This window comes from Orcinus orca, chromosome 4, assembly GCF_937001465.1.
Source record: "Orcinus orca chromosome 4, mOrcOrc1.1, whole genome shotgun sequence".
In the NCBI taxonomy this organism is placed as follows: domain Eukaryota; kingdom Metazoa; phylum Chordata; class Mammalia; order Artiodactyla; family Delphinidae; genus Orcinus; species Orcinus orca.
In genome coordinates, this window is record NC_064562.1 from 6874454 (window position 1) to 6898012 (window position 23559).

Here is a 23559-nt window from a genome sequence, read left to right on the forward strand (position 1 = left end):
TTATTAAAATAATCCTTAATAAGACCAGAAATTTTTTAAAAGTTTGCTATTTTCAGTTCTATTAGGATTGTAGTGGAGTCCTAGTCAGTGTAGTTGAAAAAATAAAAAAATAAAATCTATGATTGGAAAGGTGAGCAAAACTCTTTGTTTTTAATGGCGTGATTGTCTATATAGAAAGTTCCACGTGCAGTTTTGTTATTAGAATAAATAAGGGTGACTCAACCAAAAGAAGAAGTTGACATATGACACACAACCGTAATTCTTTAGGCCAAAACGTTTGGTTAGAAAGTGTATTTTTTTAAAATTAACATTTAGGATGTCAATAAAAAATATATTAAAGCCCTTTATAGAATAAATTATTTTACTGAAAACATTAAACAATTTAAAATAAATGGTGACCTTGACTGTATTTTGGAGAGAATTCTCTATCATAAATATATCAGTGTTCCCCAAACTAGGCAATCAAATCAGTGCAATTCCAATCCAAATCCCAACGGGGTTCTTTATAGAACCTGATAAGTTGATTTTAAATTGCATATGGAAGAAAAAAGAACCAAGATGTATGAGAGATCCCAGAGGAAGAACTAGGTGGGGAAATTGGCGAATGAAGAAAATGTTTGCCGTGATAGAATCTAGCAAATCATCTAACAGTTCAAGCAAACTGAGACTAAAAGTTGAGCAATGTTATACAGTAAACGCAGAACATCACTGACATCACGATAGATCTCAGGGACTGGTGAGGCCCGTGCAGGTGAGGATGTATTTCAAGAGAGGAATTTGGGAGAGTGCATAGAGATTACTTTTTGAGGAATTTTGAACCATACAAAGGAGAGAAATGGCTGAAGGATTATTGCAGTCAAAAGAGTTGTGCTTGTTTCTTGGGTTTAAAGCTGGGAAAACAACAGCATTCTTTTCTGCTGATGAAAATAAACCAGCAAAGCAGAATCAATTGATGGAAGAGGGGAGAAAACCCTTGGACCAATGCCCTTGAGTAGCTAAGAGAAGATATGATATAGTAGTTGATATATTCCAAAGTTTTTGTTTGTTTCTTTGTTTATTTTTAAGTAGAAAATGACAGCACAAGCATGCTCTGTCATATGCATGTATACCTGCAGGAACTTTATTGCGATTTTTGTCAATTATTAGCAAAATGACTTTAGACAATTTATTTACACTTGAATTCAGCGTTCACCTGTGCAATCATTCCTTCTTGTGAGGCTGTTGAATGAATTAAGCATGATAATATATGTATAACACCTAACAATTTATTTTCAAATAAAACATTTAGGCTCTCAAATAATGACATCTGATTTTTAAATGATAAAATCAATTCCTTCATCCTTGAAATATTTCTGATTGTTATCATCATTTAAAGTCTCAAATGTAATGTCTATAGTTATTTAGCGGTCTCTTAAAATAGAATATATTCTGCTAAGAAAGATCCTCACTGATATCCAGTGATAGATAACATTAGAAATGTCACCTCAAACAACAGCTTCACTTCTTTTAATACGCAACAATCTGCAATTTATACTTAGTCGGGTCATTTTGTTTCTAGTATAGGTATTAAACTCTAATGTCCGAAAAATCACTTTTAAAAGTTATTAACTATAGCTTGATCTGTATTAAGGCATTTGCATATACTTGCTAAATTTAAGTTAAATCAAATTTAATTAATTTTTTTTTTTTACTTTAAAGTTGTAATTATGAATTCACATTGTCACTTACAAGTGTCCTTAGAATTAAATCTGAGAGCAGATGATCATCTCTCAAGATCAGAATTTGTACCAAAGACAATCTTGCCTTGTTTAGTGGTCAGCATAATAGCCAATGCTCCTTACTAATTGGATATATAATTGGCATCATTACTAATTTAAGTGTCTAAAGCGTATTATTTTCTTTCCATTTTTCTCTTTTTAGTGCAAATGCTCCTTGGCCTCCACAATTATTATAAGTTGCACATTATTGAGTATCTGGATCATCACACACACTTTAAAATTCCAAGAGCTAAAGTGACATTATATCTGAATTTTAACACACACACACACACACACACACACACACACACACACACACACACACACAAGGAGACGCATGCTTTTACAGTTTCTAAGCAGAATTTTCAAAAGCTTTTTGTTTTCTTTCAAAATTACACAACTGGAGTGTGAACATTACTGTTCTCAAGATATTGCATATTTTAGAGTCAAAATGATTTACTGAGAAAATTCAAGACATTGACATTCCCATGGTGGTGCGCCAATTACAGAACTTCCATAATTATGTCTGAAACAAAACCTGCCAGCAGAATTGAAAGCTTTAGTGATAGTATTTGAATGCAATGAAGAGCAGTGAAGAGCCTTCATCGGCCTCAGTGGGGAAAAACTTGTCTAGTGACTGGTCTGTGGGAGATAAACAAAACGTATTCTAATGTGATCCAAAGTTAATGAACTTTCAAGCATTCACAGAAAGAACAAAATTCAAATGCACACATCAGTGATTTATATAGCTATAACTTAATTATTTGGGGGGAATTTCCATTTGTGTTATATATTCTATTATCGATGTAACTCAATTGGATTGCCTTCTTATATTTGCATTTTAATGCACTAAGAGGATTTAATTTGAACTTTTCTCCCACAAGGCTATTCCAAATGGAAATTTATTTCTAGGTTGCTATTTGATCTGTATTCCATTCATTATAATCAAACATGTCAGAGTATGCTATGTTGCATACAATCACTCAGAGTATGTGATTAGTATGGAATCAAACTCAACTTAAATTTTTAAGTAACTTTGTCAGCTCTGGAGAATGACACCAAATCCAAAGTTGTGTTTCTTCGTGATGAGGTTGTAAATATAAAGGACATCATGGTCATTTTGAAAATTTATATTATCATTATATTATCATTATACAAATATAATGATCAGTGAGAAAAAAGTGAATTTATATTACATCAAGGAGGCAGTACAGAAAAGCAAAAAGAATTAAGAAATATCCAATATACACATATTATTGTGATCTGGTATGTTAAATGGACATTTTTAAAAACCTATTTTTTGTTTTGAAATTTCCTTATACAATGCTTATAAAGGTGTATATTTTAGAATGTGAACCTTGTTCTAAACAGAAGATATTCACATAAAATTATTGTTATAGGTTGTAAATTAAGAAGTGAGAATCCTCAAAAATGAAACAAACATAAGTTTCTATATAATACAATAGCATTTTAAATAAACATGTATCCAATACCATTGTGCACACACACACACACACACACACAAATGCAAATTCATACAAGCATGCACATTTACACGTAGAGAGAATTATAAACTTATAAAATATGAAATTTATTTTTTTTACAATTAACGGAAATCTTATAATCATCTCAACTTCTTTAATGGAATTTAAGATATAAAAATAAAACACATATTTAGAAACATATAGGGCAAAATACCTATGCAATATTACAAGTAGGTATGATAAAAATAAAACTTTCTTTTCAAAATATCTATAAAAATACAAGTTTATAAAGGGTTTATACAGTTTAGAGTCAAGATTGTCTAGGTTACATAACAAACAATTCGAAAATCTCAGGAACCTATTTTTTTTTATTGTATGTTTTTACCTGTGCTATGCACTCACTGATGGTTGGCAGGAAAAAAGTCTTTTCCTGGAGTCACTAAAAAAAGGAACTGATGGAGAGTCCCCAGTCTTATGACATTATTATCTCATGGGCATCAGGATGTGCCATAGAGGGGAACAAAACAGAAAGAATGGGGCACCTGCTCTTCAGTGCTTCCAGAGAGGAGTGACCCTGGTGTATCTACTCTCAAATCACATGACCACAGCTCACTTTAAGGGGATAAGACCGTGTAATCTCTGTGTGCTCAGAAGGTGAAGAGAATAAAGAATTGGTGAGAAGTAATAATTTCTACCACACTACAGGACCTTTCATAATGTAAAGCTTATACTATCCTGAATGTGTATTATGACTCTCCAAAGCTGTATTGAAGTTCCTTAAACTTTTTGAACAAGCGACTTATTTTTTTAAGTGGGATATTTTTGCACTAAATTTCTATGAACATACCTTTAAATAGTAGTTAATGCTGTATTTCAACTCTGTGACAGATAAATAGACAAAAATTTTTTCACAATTGCACTTTAGCAATTAAAATCTTGATGTTCTTTTATTACTAAAATATATCTAATCATAATAATTTCTTACTCATATAGCTTGACAGGGAAGGAAATAATAATGAATTTCTGGAACCCAGATCTTAACCCATTAAGCACCCAATGTTATTTTCTTTCTAACCCTTGGATGGGGATGTCTACATACTTAATAACACCTATATATCTTTACCTGTATATATCTATATATCAATCGATTTATGTATTAATCTATCATCTATCTCTCTAGATAAAGAATACTTCTTCTTTAATTGAAATACCTGTGAAGCTTTGAGGTGAATCTATTTTAATGAAGGGTCAAATGTAGAATTTCCTTTCTAGAATAAATTCCTTAATAATGACTTTCTGTCATAATTTCTGCACTCCTTATACAAGGGAGTATTAAAAGATGTTCAAATCTATGATTTTCTTTATAGCAAAAAAATACTGATTATCCAAAAATAAATCACTTATTAATAAATAAGTTATCTATAAATTAACTAGGTCTTTTATCACATTTTCTTTGTTTCCAGCTCATTTTTAAAGATTTTTACAGTTTTTTTTAAGTTTTAGATTCACAGAAAAGTTTCTGTGAAAAGGTAGTATATATACTGTGGTAGATCATAACTATATACCTAACACCTAGTATCTCCACTGTAAGCATCTTATTACTATGATACGTTACCAACACCAAAATATTATTATTAACTAAAGTCTGTACTATATTTTGATAGTTTTAGTTCTACCGAATGTCCCTTTTCTTTCCCAAGATCTCTTTGAAGACATCACATTACATTTGGTGATGTTGTTTCTGTATGCTCCTCTTAACTATGATCTTGCTAGTCTTCTAGTCTTTTATTTTTTTCAAAATTTTGTAAATATATATATATATTTTTTTTGCGTTACGCGGGCCTCTCACTGCTGTGGCCTCTCCCGTTGCGGAGCACAGGCTCTGGACGCGCAGGCTCAGCGGCCATGGCTCACGGGCCCAGCCGCTTCGCGGCATGTGGGATCTTCCCGGACCGGGGAACGATCCTGTGTCCCCTGCATCGGCAGGCGGATTCTCAACCACTGCGCCACCAGGGAAGCCCTGTAAATGTTTCTATCTGGGAATTAGCTTCTAAACTTATCTATTTCTTTTTAGGTCACTCTCCCTAGCTTAACACAGAAATGTTGCTTTTCAAATAATGCCAATCAAGTCCAAATTCGAGAAGCATTTCACAAGAAGCTGTTTTCACAACAGGCAAAAACTGGATTTTAAATCTACAACAATTCTTTGATGTTTGGCATTTCCAAGTGTGTCTTATAAAAAAGCTGTAAGATTTCTTTGTTCTACAGAATTATACATTCACTTTATTATCATGAGAAAATATTGGGTTGGTCAATATTTTCATTCAGGTTTTTCTGTAAGATCTTATGGAAAAACCTGACTGAAATTTCTGGCCAACCCAATACAAAATAGAGTGATAAATCCAAATTGGAGTCACATTTCTGTACACCATTTAAGTTAAAATTCTACTGGAGATCAATTCACTGTTCTTTCTCTGAAGAAGCTTTCTAGAAGCATTTTTTTAATTGCTTGTGTGTCATTTCTTTAGTTTGCCTATTTGCTTAGGTAAATGACAGGCATAAATGACTGATCCATCTTCATTGCCTAAATCACAGTCTGAGTTACCTAGAATCTGGCAGGTTGTTGGTTAATATTTAGTGAAGTTTGATATCTAAAACCAATAAATAAATACTTAAACAGTGAAGCTGTCTGAACCTTCACATATTAGATGAGTTTGTGAACAAATTATACTATTGCCTACTGGGTGATCGGTTCTTCCCTCTGATACCCACAACTAGTTTATCATTAAAAAAATCCTCAAGTGTAATTCAAACTAATGTGAGATCAAAGGCACTATTGATATTTTTTAATGTGTTAATTATTGTGTCACCCTAAATTCTGTTCTGTCTTGAATTTGGTATTTTACTGCATTTTCAACCGTTATATCTAGTATATACATGATTCTAATAGGACTTCAACTTTTAATATGTCAACATAATACTCTATTGAAAATGTAGTTATCTACATATTAATAATCATAAAAATTCCAACTGATATGAGAGTTTTAGAGGCTATATATATATCAGATGGTATAAAAATAAAATATTATGTATTTCAAGTTAAACATGATTAGAGTATTCATTGTCAATAATAAATTATCATATGTGTAGTTCACTCTCAAAAAGATAATTGTGTTCATCTTAAACATGTAAAAAGTATTATACAATGTAGCTCAAAAAATGATATAAACTTCTTGAAGTCCATGTGATTTATTACCATACTTTTATTTTCTGAGTCAGGCATTATTAAATTGCATTACAAAAGGAATGATCCCACAAACTATTTTATAAATGAATACACCTTATATAATTTGAAATGAATTTTAAGTGCTATAATGCTTACAAAGGGGTAAACTCTTGAGAAGTAACATATTTAGTACTCAGCCTGAAAATATACATAAAAATGGAAAACAATCAAACAAAGCAATGTTTGACATTACTTTTTCCAAGTTTGTAAGGAAAAATATTGCAAAGTCCAAATCAAATCCTTTTGTTTGTATCCTTCACCATTTATATGATCATAGCTATGAGGCTCATAAGTGGAGCTCTAGTATTCAAAACTTATTACAATAACAATCCCCTCCAATTAAGTGGCTGAATATCTCTGAATGGATATAAGGATTATACACAAAAATATGGAAGTGTGGAGTGACGAAATGAGGCCCATAAGTAGTTGACTTCAATTACAATTAAAATAAAATGGCTTAATCTTATTTTTCTTATTATTGAATCTGATGAAAATAAAGATTCCATCACTGAAAACTCAACGTGGATTCAGTCAAATAGTCTATATATTTAAATCTACATTTATATATGTATATATATGCATATATTTAATTTTATTGGAAAAATAAGATGATTTTAAAAATATTTTTGTTCCTGGTGAAAATGATACCTTGTGATTTTACTTAATGTGTAAGTCAGTTTCAATATTATGTTCAATTTGTCATTTGTTTTTTTGTTTGTTTTTTGGCCACACCTTGCAGCATGCATGTGGAACTTCCTTGACCAGGATTGAACCTGTGGCCCCTGGCATGGAGTCTTGTCCACTGGAACACTAGGGAAGTCCTGTTATCTGTTTTTAAGATACAATATTTGGAGTGTGCCAGAAATAGAAAATTGGATATTCCACCATTTACTGATACGACTTGAATGAAAAACAGAGATAAAATTGTATTAACAAAATTAATTTTATTTTCCCTGTAATTTAGGGAAAGCTTTAATTCATAGTGCTTTTGCCTTTTGTAAAATTGAGAAATTTAGAATTTCTCAATTAAAAAATAATGGATACGGCTTCTCTGGTGGCGCAGTGGTTGAGAGTCCGCCTGCCGATGCAGGGGACACGGGTTTGTGGCCCGGTCCGGGAAGATCCCACATGCCGCGGAGCGTGAGCCATGAGCCCGTGAGCCATGGCCGCTGAGCCTGCGCGTCCGCAGCCTGTGCTCCGCAACGGCAGAGGCCACAACAGTGAGAGGTCCGCGTACCGCAAAAAAAAAAAAAAAGGATAATCAGGATTGCATTGGAATAAAATATCTTTGTTAAGAATTTTAGACATGCAAGAGATGAGTTGCTCTGTAGAAATACTTACTTGAGAAATCCAAGTGCTCTCTAGAAAAAATGCTGAACATGGTGGTGCATTTTTATTGAAAACTTTAGACATTGAAAAAAATCAGCTTGCCTGGAAAATATGAACTAAAACTTCAGTGTTCTTCATATACAGACATTGGGCCTTTAACCTCCCAAGAAGCCTTGGGCTCAGCCTCAGTTCTACCTTAAAAGCTCTTTACAGCTTTAGTAAAATAATTTATATGGTATCTAAAATTGTGCTTGAAACCCAATACTTGCTCAATAAACTATTATTATTATTTCATAGAATCCAATTTTCACTGATTCTGTAAAATCAAGTTTCTCTTAGATTAACAGTCAAAGAACATACAGGAAGATTTACAACAAAAGAATTATTTCTAAGAGGTATATTAAAACACCACATTCACTAATAAGGAATTGTAAATAAAAGCTCACACTTAAGGAGGAAGATGAAAGAAATGAACAGAAGTAAGACAACAATAAATATATCTTGAATTTAAAAAGATCTAGAAATTTTAATTTTCATTATTAGTTTAAGAAAATCATAACACACAACACTATGGTCAAATATCTCAAACATTACTAGCATAAATGCATTGATGTAATCATCTTAGAAAATAATATGACATAGGTATCTCTAATCTTAAGAATGGCAAGTGATTTTACTAAGTAATTTAACCTCTGGGAAATTTTATAACAATAAAAGCTTTGGATGGATTTCAAATACACATTTCAAGAGTTTGTAGATCGCTTAATGTTCATATAAAAACTGCATGACATTTAGGTCTTTAATCCATTTTGAGTTTATTTTTGTGTATGTTGTTAGGAAGTGTTCTAATTTCATTCTTTTACATGTAGTTGTCCAGTTTTCCCAGCACCACTTATTGAAGAGGCTGCTTTTCTCCATTATATATTCTTGCCTCCTTTGTCATAGATTAGGTGACCATAGGCGCATGGGTTTATCTCTGGGCTTTCTATCCTGTTCCACTGACCTATATTTCTGTTTTTGTGCCATACCCTACTGTTTGGATTACTGTAACTTTGTAGAGTCTGAAGTCAGGGAGCCTGATTCCTCCAGCTCCATTTTTCTTTCTGAAGATTGCTTTGGCTATTTGGGGTCTTTTGTGCTTCCATACAAATTGTAAAATTTTTTGTTCTAATTCTGTGAAAAATGCCATTGGTAATTTGATATGGATTAAAGACCTAAATGTAAGGCTGGATACTATAAAACTCTTAGAGGAAAACATAGGCAGAACACACTTTGACATAAATCGCAGCAAGATCTTTTTTGATCCATCTCCTGGAGTAATGGAAATAAAAACAAAAATAAACAATTGGGATCTAATTAAACTTAAAACCTTTTGAACAGCAAAGGAAACCATAAACAAAACAAAAAGATAACCCTGAAAATGAGAGAAAATATTTGCAAATGAAGCAACAGACAAGAGAGTAATCTCCAAAGTATACAAACAGTGCATGCAGCTCAATATCAAAAAAACAAATAACCCAATCCAAAAATGGGTGGAAGACCTAAATAGACATTTCTCCAAAGAATACATACAGATGTCCAAAAGGCACATGAAAAGATGTTCAACATCACTAATTATTAGAGAAATGCAAATCAAAACAACACTGAGACATCACCTCACACCGGTCAGAATGGCCATCATCAAAAAATCTACAATCAATAAATGCTGGAGAGGGTGTGGAGAAAAGGGAACCCTCTTACACTGTTGGTGGGAATGTAAATTGGTACAGCCACTGTGGAGAACAGTATGGAGTTTCCTTATAAAACTAAAAATAGAACTATCATATGACCCAGCAATCCCACTCCTGCGCATATACCCAGAGAAAACCATAATTCAAAAAGACACATGTACCCCCAACATTCATTGCAGCACTATTTACAATAGCCAGGACATGGAAGCAACCTAAGTGCCCATCAACAGAAGAATGGATAAAGAAGATCTGGTACACATATACAGTGGAATATGACTCAGCCATAAAAAAGAACAAAATAATGTAATTTACAGCAACATGGATGGACCTAGATATTTTCATACTGAATGAGGTAAGACAGACACAGGAAGACAAATATCATATGATATCGCTTGTATATAAAATCTTAAAAAAAAGGGGTACAAATGAACTTATTTACAAAACAGAAGTAGTCACAGATGTAGAAAACAAACTTATGGTTACCAGGGGTTAAGGGGTGGGGGGGGCAATAAATTGGGAGATTGGGACTGACATATACACACTACTATATATAAAATAGATAACTAATAAGAATCTGCTATATAGCACAAGGAACTCTACTCAATACTCTGTAATGGCTTATATGGGAAAAGAATCTTAAAAAAAAAAAGTGGATATATGTATATGTATAACTGATTCACTTTGCTATACACCTGAAACTAACACAACATTGTAAATCAACTGTACTCCAATAAAAATTTTAAAGAAGAATAAAAAATAAGTAAAACATTAACGGCATGACAAAGAATAGTAAATAGTAAATTTACAAATAGTAAATTGTAAATAAATATAAATTTTACTAAAATGAAAGTTTACTATTTCAAATATGCTACTAAATTTAAATGTCCTATAGAAAAAAGCAATTAATTATTAAAATGTCATCAGGCAAGGAAAGAATCTATTAATTTAGTATTAAATCAGGACTAATAATACTATCACTGTGAAACCATGTTAAGAAATTATTAGTAATAATATTTATTTCCTTTACAAGAATGCTGTTATGTCATAGCTCATTCTTACATCTTGGTTAGGTTTTCAATTGAAATATTCAGATATATTTAATACTCTCTGATCCATAGAAAAATATGAAATTTTAATTTTGAGAAAATTTAATTAGAAAATTTTATATTTGCAGCTGAACTTTGAAAAACCGTGTAAGGAAGTCCGACTCAAAAATAACCCCAAATAGTTGCTACTTCCAAATTTATAAACTTTATAAATATGGGATATGGCTCTTGGTATGAAGTTGCTAATTAAAAACAGTCTATTTGGGCTTCCGTGGTGGCGCAGTGGTTAAGAGTCCGCCTGCAGATGCAGGGGACTCGCGTTCGTGCCCCGGTCAGGGAAGATCCCACATGTCGCGGAGCGGCTAGGCCCGTGAGCCATGGCCGCTGAGCGTCCGGAGCCTGTGCTCCGCAACGGGAGAGAAAACAGTCTGTTTAAGGTTTTCACATTTGGGAGGATGATGCTACAAGCGCTGGGTTAGAACAAAATTCCGGTGTATTTAGGCAAACCAGTACAATTTTTAGGATATGGCCTGCCATATTCTTAGGACTATCACAGATTTTATTTAAGACTACTGATGTTTCATAAAAGTCCCTTGAAAATTAGGCCTCTAGTGTTCATGTTCTCTTTCCTGGGTCAAGAGCACTGTACGAAGATCTAAAACCTAGTGCAGTAAAAGCCTGGAGATCAGATAAGGGTCCTCATTGTTTTCCAATACTTTACAAATCAAACCCATTTACTTTCTGTAATAAATAGCACAAAGAAACTTAAAGAGAAATAGTGCAGCTTCGTTAATTATTTAAATAATTGTGAATTTCCCAACTTCAAAAAGATTACTTTGCACTTAAGAAATCTTTATGACCCATACATGAAGAAGATGGTTTTTGAGGAAAAGCATAATGACATTAAGAAGCTAGTATCAAAATATCCTCACTGCCTTCTTGAGCTCCTTCTCCTGACTTTCAGACAGTTGTTAACCTAACTGAAATGTTCAACAAAACATACATAATTAACAAGACATCCAGTTGAGTGCTAGCATCCGGAACCGTTTTCATAGGTGGACACACAGTTCTACTCCAGGCATTACCAGTTAAGCTGTGCTTTTTGTGCACATACAGGGAAACAAACTCTGAATGCTATTTCCCTTCCTCAGGCCTCAGGAAACTTGGGAAACAGGACACTTGCCAAAAGAAAATAAACAGTTGTGGAAGATAATTACTTGAATTCTTTGTTATCATGAATTGTAAACACACAAAATGCAAAGAATTTTCTAGAAATTTTTCTCTTCACTTTTTTTTTTAGCTCAATTAATTATGGCTTCATGAGAAAGCTCACCAAAGGAAATAAGTCAGGCAAAGCAATGGCACAATTTGTGCAAGTTCTTTCAAGCCTTACTTTTTTGTAAACATGTTATTTTCTGAGCCTCTGCCAAAGATCTGAGATATTGTGCATCTAATTGTTACGTTTATTTTGTTAAATTGTGTGTGCATTTTTATTACATTTATTTTCTTTTGCTTTTTCCTTACATAGCTCCATGCTGTCACACTTTTTGGTAAAAAGGACATAATTACATAATTAATAAACACTGTGGTTTCTCAAGCATGTGCACAAACACAAAAGACATTCTAAGCATTTCTCTTTCCCTAATAATGCCATAGTGTCTGGGATACTGGATCATTTGATAGAAGTACTAGCCCGCTGGATCGTTGATTCAAAGGAACACCGCTTTTAGAGCACTTAAGTTTTCTATGAAAAAATATGAAGTTCTGAACAAATAAACAGTACAATGCACAAAGAGTACAAACTAATTTTCAGATTCACTTTAAGTCCCAGGATTTAGATGCAACACGCTCTGTATAGTGTGTTTGAAAGTGGAAAGAAAAATTGATCTAAATAACAGTTTAAATACATTGTAGAACCAAACAAAGAAGGAAGCTAATTTTCATTAATGAGAAAATCACAAATAAAAAGAAGAAATTTTTTTTACGGTGACAGCCTTTGAGTTTTTGCCTATGATTTGATATTAAGAATGAGAGAGAGAAACCCTCCTACACTGTTGGTGGGAATGTAAATGGTGCAGCCACTATCGAGAACGATATGGTGGTTCTTTAAAAAACTAACAGAGTTACCATATGATCCCACAATCCCACACTTGGGCCTATATCCAGAAAAAGATTATAATTTGAAGATACATGCATCCCAATGCTCATTGCAGCACTATTTACAAATAGCCAGGACATGGTAGCAACCTAAATGTCCATTGACAGATGAATGGGAAGAAGATGTGGTACATATATACAATGGAATATTACTCAGCCATAAAAAAGAATGAAATCATTCCATTTGCAGCAACATGGATGGACCTAGAGATTGTCATACTAAGTGAAGTAAGCCAGACGAGAAAGACAAATATCATATGATATCACTTATATATGGAATCTAAAAAAAAAAAAAAGATAAAAAAGAACTTATTTACAAAACAGAAATAGACCCACAGACATAGAAAACACAAAGGTGAAAGGAGGAGGAGGGATAAATTAAGAGTTAGGGATTAACATATGCATATTACTATATATAAAATAGATAAACAACAGGTCCTACTGTATAGCACAGGGAACATTATTCAATACTTTGTATTGAAACTATAAGGAAAAGAATCTGAGAAAGAATATATATGTATTCAGATATATATATATATATATATATATATGAATCACTTTGCTGTATACCTGAAACTAACACAACATTGTAAATCAACTATACTTCAATTAAAAAAAAAGTAAAAAGAATGTGAGAGATATTCCAAAGAACATTTAAAGGATCAAAATGTACACAAATAAATGAGATGCTTAACATCATGAATCATCAGGAAGATGCAAACCAAAGGTGCAAAGAGATCACCTCACACCTTCTAGGATGGTTAGTATCAAAAAGACAACAAATTACGAGTTCTGGGGAAGATGTGGGGAAAAGGTTAATCCTTGTGCACTGTTGAAAGAAATGGAAACTGGTGCAACCACTTTAAAAAACAGTATGGAGGCTCCTTAAAAAATGTAAAATAAAACTGCCGTATAATCCATCACTCCTACTTCGGGGTATTTATCCAAAAGAATTGAAAAAGACATGTGCACACCCATGCTCATTGCAGTATTATTCACAATAGCCTTAAGTGATGTTAACTTATCAGAAGCTACCTAATGACTATCTTAGAACAGCAGAGTTGGCTCCTATGCTGACCGCTATCTTAGGCAGCACTCTTAGCCCTTAGTAATCTTTTCCCTGTTGTCCTTTTTATCATAACACTGGTCAATGCCAGATATTATCCTTTGTCTTTACTGGTTTGCTTGTCATCTATCTTTCCACAGAAAGAGTAGAGCCGGAACTTTGTCTCTAATTCCTGCTCAACCCCCAGAAACTGAAAGGGCATCCAAAACATAGTAGGTACCTAATCAACATTATTGAGTTAATAGTTTATTTTATAATAAATATGATCTTACTGTTTTAAGAAAATTATTGTTTATTAAAATTAAAAATTGAATTTATACACTAATTTCCTTTAGCTTTTGTCAAAATAAGATTACCTTAATGATATACAAACTATAAAAGGTATAAGTCCAATGAAATTTTTCTGTTTAATTAATGTTTGTAAAAGTAATTGTGTGATTATTTACCAATCTTCAGACCAAATAAGCAAGAACAAAATTATTGGTACCATATGTGTGACATTCTTTTAAATTGTGAAATTTTTCTTTCAAAGTAAATATAAAATAAATTTCTTGCATTTTTCCTAAATAGTAAATGGAAACATTTTCACCTTTTATGTAAGTTCTGTATCATCTGTAAAGCATAATATTAAGTATAAATTCCTGAGTTTTCATGGAAAGATCCCATGTTGCATTAAATAAGATAATAATAAAAAACGCTTTGTGTGGTTTTTCAATTAGCCAGAGATCAAAGACAAACACATGAAAACAGAGCAGAATACCTACATCTAAAATCTAGAAATATTAACAGACTGTAAATCTGTTACAGTCTCAGGTGTGCAAAACACAGTACAAATTTATTATAATCTTACATGCATAAAAACAGTACATAATAGAAGCAAATGTAAAAAGAATTAACTTCAGTGAAGATTAAATAATAACGTGTGTTTGAAATAATTGTAAACCACAAAGTTTTATACACATGGTAGGAACTCCTAAGCTTCTTCCTTTAAAAATAGATTAAGATTACTTGGATAGAACAGCCTAAGACAGATTTAAAAATCCCCAAACAATGCCAAACTGTCCACTGCATATAATCCGGGTCATACATACCAGGGAGGAGAAAGAAGGACTCAGAGGCCCCACAATAATGAGGAAAGACTCTAAAGTTCAATAGAACTTGAACTAAGCCCAGTAGACAGAATTCGAGCGTGAATCCCAATGACCCACATTCTTGTATAACCACCTCATCTTATGTATAAGCAGAACCTTTAACATGCTTTTGACCAACGGAATATGGCAAGGGTGATGGGATATTGTTCTTTTGGTTATGTTCTATGGCAAAGAGGATAGATCTTAAGAAGCAATTAAGGTTTCAAATCAGTTCATTTTATGTATGTCAAAAAGGAGATTTTTCTCTCTTGACCTGATCCGATGAGGTTTCTTTTAAAGAAAAGCAATTCTAGAGGTCAGACCAAAGAAGTCATTGAGATGCTTTCAGGCCTCAAAGAAGCAACCTCCCATGAGTTCTGAGCTGCAAAGAAATAAATCCTACCAACAGCCTGGAGGAGGAATCTGAGCCTCAAATAAGAGCCCAGCCCTGGATGAAACCTGGATATGAGATCCTGAGCAAAGGATCCAGCTAGCTTGTACCCAGACTTGTGACCCATGAAAACTGTGAGACAATAACAGTTTAAGCCAATAAGATTATGGTAATTTTTATGCAACAATCTAAAACAAATACATACAAAAAAATTGACATCTTGGTGATATCCAGGGTGCCAGTGACATGTCATTTGTTGCAACAAAAACTACAGAGACTGAAAAGTACACATGAGCACAATATGCTCTTATACTGTGAGAAAACTTGTCTGGAAACAGGAGTGGGTTATAGGTTGGGATTATTGAAAATACAGCAGTCCAGAAAAGACATCGTGCTTATATACTGGGAAGGAATCAAACTTTATATTTTGACCTATCTCTGTTTTACAAATGTGCATTGCACACATGAGAAAACTGAAAATCAGATTGATTGCTTGCAGAGTGTAGAGTCAATTAGAAGGATCTTAAAAACAAGCTAAGAATTTCAACTTAATACAGTAAAAATTAGATCCACTGATGATTTCAGAACACAGTGACATTTGAAAGCTTACTTTAATCAAGAGGAATCTAGAAGAGGTAAGATTTCTGCATCCACAGAGCATAATGATTATGATCATGCAGCTGTTTCAGACAGAGCTTGGTCTGAGTCCCAGCTCTGTGGGCAACGTAACTACTGAAGCTTTGGTCTCTCAGTGTCTACCTCATAGGGTGTTGTGCATATAAAATGAAATAATGTTTATAAATACTTAACACCTTCCATGGCATGTTATGAATCATCAAAAAATTTACTTACCATTATAATCATTAACTATTATAACTGCAGGAAGAACCAAGAATTAGAAAGATCAATGTAGAAAATGTCAAAATAATTCTGGTTGACATGGGACAGTCTGGGTTACCTTATCAAGGTAAAAGTGATAAGAGGAGAGAATAGAAAATAGAGAATTAGGTAAAGTTACAATACAAAGGGAAGAAGGTCAAAACTTGGAGGCTCACTGCATATAATAGGATAGGATAGAATAGAATAGAATTGAATATGAATGATGTAAGTTTAAAATGTGTATGAATTTTCAGGCCTAGGTAAATGGAAAAAAAATATGTCATTAATTGACAGGCAGAAAAATTAGGATGGGGGACCATGTTAAGAATGAGATGATGAGTTCATGGAGTTTGTCCTGTCACCATGAAATCAGAGTTAAAAAGTCTAGCAGACCTTTGTAAATATTTACATTTATGGAGTTCAAATGTGGGCCAGAGGAAGATATTTGTGAAGAGAGAATAATTGTAGCTTTTGGAGTGACTAGTCTTCCTGCAGGGCTCCCGAGAGAATGAGGAACAGTGAATAGTATACAGAATGGTGTAGAAATTTCAAGATTTAAACCTTTTATGCCAGGCTTCATTTCAGAAGTAAAACACTGGGTATTACTAATCAGCATGTAAAATATTTAATAAAATCCCTATAAATCTTTCCACTTTTAAGTTAAACTTTTTCCACAAATCAAACTTTTCTATCTCCTTTGGGATCCACTTAATAAGGACAACCCAAACTCAGATAACGAGGATTCACTAGGGGATCTGATGCAACTGTGTGGCCCTCCTGGGAGGGCCACCAGCACTTACCTCTTCTACTCAGTCAACCTAAAAGCCATGTGAAAGCAAAGAGCATCAGTTACTGGCCAGCACTTCCCTTTGTATACCTCAAATAGAAGAAACAGTAGAATGAAGTACTGAATGTTTCCTGAGGGTTCAAGAGCCCACTTTAGACTACCTCTTTTTGTATTGTGCTTCAAAACTACTTATTTTATTTTGATTATTTTATTTCATCTCATAGACTATTTGAAATATTAGCAGCTAACTGGTCTGAAAGTTTAAATGTGAGTAGCAGTTTATAACACAAGTGGTAATTGCTTGAAGTAGGTGATTGAACTTCAGTTCAAGATGTATTTGGAATTGAATTTTGTATCCGGGAGGACTTTTTAGAGAATGAAAAAAACAAACAAACAAACAAAAAACTTGAGCTCTTAGGGAAGAGCTCTATTATATTGTTTCTTATTGTCTTTGAGATATAAAGGGAAATATTGTGTTGCTAGTATTATAGTCTATGAGATTGAATAATGTAACACCTCTAACATTAAATACAGAGGAAAAACTCCTTAAGACCTTTGGTATTGTACATTCTAAAGTTTGTATACTAGAGAATATATGACATAAAATCATTTCAACATAACTTAATAATTAAGGGAAAAACTTGGGGCAAGAGGGGAAAATGGCATTCACGTTAAATAAAGAATCAGAAAAAATAAAAATCCTAGCTTTAAATAAGACACACCCACTTGGATATTTGACCTAAACAGAGGTGCTAAACCAGAGAGTACATGCAAGATGGATGAGCTAAGCTCGATTGCCTAATCCACCTATTCCTAGAGGCGGGACCATGGGCTGGAGAGGTAGAAAGCTTTCACCTGTCTGCTTTCTCATATCTAAAATGAAGGTAACAGAAACTTCTACATGGTTGTAAATGAAAAATGTCTTAATATGGATAAAGGGATAATATGAAAAATGTATATGTACACATATGAATACTTTAAAATGGCATTCTTTCCTATATTCTCCCTCTTCCTGTATAGGCAAATCTAGGTTCACAGACCATATGCTCAGATGTCAGTAGGTAATCTATCATGAGACAGAAAAAGTGTTTACTACTGGTAGCTCACTGGCCCTCTTTCTTTGGAAAGATGAATGATACCACTTCCTTACTCCTAAATGAGGTAGTCCAGAGTCTGGTTGACATCAGGGCCACAACAACACTTGTGTCTTTGAGAAAAAGGTGCACATAACCACAAAGGGCATAAGGTGCACATAACCACAGAGGGCTTGGGGATATTTGTCATTTCATATGTGTAAGAACCTTACTTTGAAGGCTTTAGAAATTAGAAAAAATAAGACCTTGGTGGTCATTAAAACACTATCTAATATGTTTGGTGGAAGTGGAAGGGAAGATTATTTTCATTTCATCATCATCTTTGGGGAACATAGTTCAGACCTGTATGTTTTAATTGCTACTGTATGTATGTTTTAATTGGTACGTTGGTGCTACCTTTGAGGGGAAGATATATCACTAAAGTAAGTTTCTCTTAACTGTCAATTATAATGAATATATTTAAATAAAACTCAATGAAAAAAGGATTTTCAAATCTTCTGCATTGGGCTTTAGAGTTGTTAGCAGTGCTATGAACCAGTTATGAGTTGGAATAATAGTCTCTGCATTGACATGCAAACGAATTCACTAAGCAACTACTTTGCTTTAGAGATTTACATAATTTGATACCAAAATCACATTAAATTAATATTAATAATTTGGTTTTAAAGCAAGAAAGTTCAGAGTTGAGCTGCTCTTCTTCCCACATTTCACCACATCTATGTATGAAAACATTGATATACAAACAGCAAAAACATTTTAGGTGTAGGGCTATCCATGCTCTGTTCTTTAGAAGTACATGCTTATTACCTGAAGATGTATAAGAAGTAAACCTCATGTGCCTCTTTTAGAGACAATAACTTTCAAATTATTTATCACTACCCACACTTTTTGCAGAACTAGTGTAGTGCTGTAATCTCTTCATTATTCACACATTCAGTTTCTTATTCCTGCCAATTTTTGTTTCCAATTTTTCCTTCCCTTGCCAATCAACATGAGAGCTTCTGAGTGACATTTTCATGTCAAGAAAAAACAAAAACAAACCTTATGTGTGCAGAAGCATACTAGCCTAAATAAAAACTAACAATAATTAGAAAACACTTTTGCCACTACAAATTATATATTGTATTATAGATTAATATATAAATTATTTTATATTAAGTAGCATTTCTTGAACTTGCATGTTCCAGATGATTCCCATCCCATTGCATGTTTATGGTAGAGTAGAATTTACCAAAAAAAAAAAATATATATATATATTTAATTAGATAGGTAGATAGCATATATATATATATACATATTTATGTATAGTACATTCATATATATACATTCACACACTCAGAGTAAGCATTATACTATTGTTTAATTCTTATTCTTTTAGAAAATACATATTAAGACTCAGAATTCTGAACGTATCAAAAGCACTATCTCATCTCTTAATATATCTCATAACATAAAATATTAACTTCTTCAATACCAAGATGATTAAGGAACAAAGGGACCAGTTGTTTTCTTGTGTGTTGACCAATTTAATGAGGAAATTGGGATTTTCCACAAGGGAATCTACAGCTCACCTTAAGTAGACAAAGCCCAAAGGACATTGGAAGTGTTGAAGCAGAAGGTGATTAAGTTTGTTCTGAAGAAAATAATTGGTCACATGGCTGTTACAATGATGTTAACAACAGGAAGTATTTTTCTAGCTTATTAGTTCACAAACATCTTCTGAACTTATTATAAAGTATATTACATATTCTATTAAGTATATTTTATAAAGTATATCATATAAAGAATATTATATAGTAAGTAATAAAAATACTAGAGATTGTATGCCATTTGGGGGCAAATATAAAGGATTCATAGGAACATATTATTCAAAGTCCTTTAGTTTCATGGGTAAATGAGTATTAAACATGAGAACCGGCCACCATTCAAAGAAAATTCTCAATAAGCTATTAGATATAATTTAAAAGTTAATTAAAAAAAAGTCAATTAGAGTAAACTTTTCAGCATATTTCAGATTTTATCATTACTTTCTTGATTTCTCTACTGTACATGTTAATTAATTTTTTAAAAGATAGCAATATATAGTCTTGATAAGATAAAATCCAAATTGTTCATCTTTATCTTAAATTCCTCCAGTCATACATAGTCATTATTATTTGTAAGGGAAAAAAAGACATCTATCAAGAAATATCATCTTTTAAATTATTATCTAGATCAATGTGCTTTAAGAATTTGAGAAACAAGAAGGAAAATAATTTGAACATATGTGACATTAAATTATTTCAATAATTTGTCTATATACTTTCTAAAAGTTCATTATCTTGAAATAAAAAGTACTTTATACAATTTCAGTGCCTATGAAATGAAATGAATTAATGGCTGAGCAGGTTATCTGTTGCTATGGTGTTGACTAGTCCCTTGAATTTCACATGGACAAGTTATAACTTCAAAATATGGTCATTTCTTTGTGGAGCAAAGAATTAATGAAATACCACCACGTGTGAATATCTTTACTAGAAGTCTTCAAAGTTGGCAGTTTTATTTGTTTACAGTTAGAATTGCATTCTGATCAACTAGTATCTCCTATGTGCTAATTTTGGGCTTATTACGGTCACCTAATTTTACCTTACTTCAGAACTAATATATAAAAGCTTAATATGTAAAAAAAAATCAGGGGAAAATGCTTTTAGTGTTTTAAGTTTACAATCTCATTGAACTTCCCTTACTGGTTTCATTACTACCAATAACACATTTTGATTTTAGTGTTTCACCATTTCATTGTGACAACTCTAAACTTCATCTAAAAGAATTCTGGATGCTGGTAGTTCAAGGTTTACTGTTTCTACCCAAACAAAGACATACACCTTGGAAAACTTTATGGAAAAAAAAAGTCAATGGGATACTCATTTGGGTGAATATAGTGTTTATATATGTTACCACTTTTACAGTAAGTTGTAAAATTAAAATTTATGTTTCCATATAATAAATAAAACTAAAATTTTAAAGCCATAAATCTGTTTAAAATTCCACAGTCTGAATATTTATACCAATATGATTAAAGAAAACGTTTCAAAATATACAGAAGAAAAAAATGATTCTCCTCTATACAATTAAAAGAGGCTGGTATAAGCCTCATGGCCCAGTGTTCCATAGACTGTAGTTTGCTTTTCTACCTGCTTAGTTCTTAAAAATTTGTATCACTATTTAAGGTAAGATAGCATGACTTACAAGAATCCTGCAAAGAACACCTGCTTAGGGTAAAACATGAGAACAGCTAAAGAGGCTTACATTTGACCTCTACTGTTTGCAATAATATCCATTTCTTTTAACAATCACTCTCATGCAGGATTGTGCTGTTAATAAAATGCAAAATCTTTACCCAGAGGAATTATTTTAAACAATTAACTCTAAACCTAAAGTTCATCTTTGTATGTATAATGCAACTATAGTATACATTTTATGATAATTAAAAACATACAAATATTTAAACTTAGTGTACTTTTTAGTTGCTGAAAAACATAGCCCTAGTCAGTTGAATGGTATTTATTGTCTGAAATAGCTCATATTTCACCCATTCCTATTAATAAAGGACATCTAGTTGCAACCTGAACTCTCTTCCTGGAATGTAAAGAACCTCCTCCCCATGTTTCCCCGGCCGTCGTTTATACTTAATCTAATGTCACTAAATGACAAAAATGAAAGAACATAATATCCTTTACCAGACAAACTATCATACCTATCTAAAAAAGTCATGAATAGTAATAGAAATACATAGAGCACCAGCTAACTTCTATCATTTCATAATTCTTCATTATGAGAAATACTGTTCAGTGGTTTTCTGCACTGAATTCTTTATACATACACACTCAAAACACACTGCCAATTGACAAAAGGAACGTAGCTTCAAAAGAAAATCTCCCAAGTAGAGAAAAGCTCTCTGTTAAGCATACAAGAGGTTAAACATTGCTGAAATAAGGAGACATTTTCCCAGCCCATGCTTCCCAGTTCCATTCAATTACCAACGGCAGTAGCAACTATAATACAAGCTAATACTGTATTATTAAATCAGAGCTTCCTATTTACATCCACCTCTGACCTGAGGGGGCAGGGAGAGGATGACATTCACTAGTCAAGCAGAACAAACAGCTCCCAACTTGGAAATACACATGACCTTGGGGTGCAGAATTCTGAGAGACCGAGTTTCACAAGTTTTATTTGGATCTACTGTATAACACATCTAAATGAACCCAGCATGGTATAAATGCTCCTATCCCTACCACCTCCCCTCCAGAATAATGTGAAGAGAGCTCTGCACTTTGCAGTCTAAGCTTTAGATACCATAGGCAATATTGATTAATCAGAGATTAGTCCATTCACATATTTTTAAGGTTACATTTATTTTAAACAACTTGTTGGTTGATTATTTAATGCAATTTACTAACATATTTGAGGACTTGCAGTGAATGGTTCCTGTTCCTTGAGCCATGCAAGAAGTGTTGCTCTACAAAATTTATATTTATAAAGCAAAATGTAACATGATGACATTAACTTCACACACATAAAAAAAAGCAGAGCCCTCAACTTCCCCTCTAGAATTCAGTGCCTAATCACCAATCATTATTCTTGTAATAGTAATGATAACAGTAATTAGTAAAATAATTGTTGCAATCATTGCCAACTGTCCCGTTTCAAATTATAAAAATAATCATAACTTGGTCTTAAATTTTTGTATGACAGTCTGCATTGCTCCCCCATTTGTAAAAATGTTATAATAATGTTCTTTTTCTTACCTTATTTCAACAGTTACAAAGTCTCCCAGAAAGATTCTTAAACGGCGTGTATATGTAAATCACGATAATAATAATAATTTTTTTTAAAAAGCTAAAAAGATGGTCTTAGCCTGGAAAAGATGGAAATAGTTTGGTCTAAAACTATAGAAATCCCCGAAGTCACGCCTGAAGGGGCGTCCAGGTGGCGAACGCAGGACTCTCTCCCACGTCCGATACCACACTCCTTTGTCAAGTCGATAGGGTCCAGCTGGTGAAGAGGGTCCCGCAGGGCACAGAGGGTGCGAGAGGGCGTCGCCTGGAGGAGCGGGACAGCGGGTCTTCCCGCGCCCCAGGTTCAGCACCGGCAGCGCCGTGGACAGCACCCGCTCTTCTCGCCTCCAGTTTGTCTCAGTCACTGAACCAGGCTGATTCTCGCGCCTCCTCCCCGAGCGAGGGCTGCTGCCACTCAACCCGGGAGGGCCCCGCCCCACCATCTGACGTAACGATTTTGCATCTCAGCTCCCCGGGAGGCGCGGGGCCGCCCCCTGGACTGGGCTTCTGCTGCGGTCAGCTGAGGCAGTGGAGGCGACGCAATCCAGGCTGAGGATCGGCGTGGGCATCACTGGACTTCACGATCCATCACAACCAGCCCTG

At 33.5% G+C, this 23559-nt stretch overlaps 1 protein-coding gene across 4 annotated transcripts in view; it reads right to left on the minus strand.

Annotated features, from left to right (window-relative positions):
• The window catches only part of FSTL5 (follistatin like 5), a 680376-nt gene extending 657030 nt beyond the window's left edge, over window positions 1–23346 (minus strand). For 2 of the 4 annotated variants that reach the window (XM_004266154.3, XM_012531687.3), the window contains exon 1: window positions 22927–23323. The gene's annotated coding sequence lies outside the window, so the exon portion shown is untranslated. Of the gene's footprint in view, window positions 1–22926 lie in introns of all 4 variants that reach the window. The other 2 variants (XM_004266153.3, XM_033421512.2) reach the window with 2 other exon arrangements.
• Between the last annotated feature and the right edge of the window lie 213 nt (window positions 23347–23559).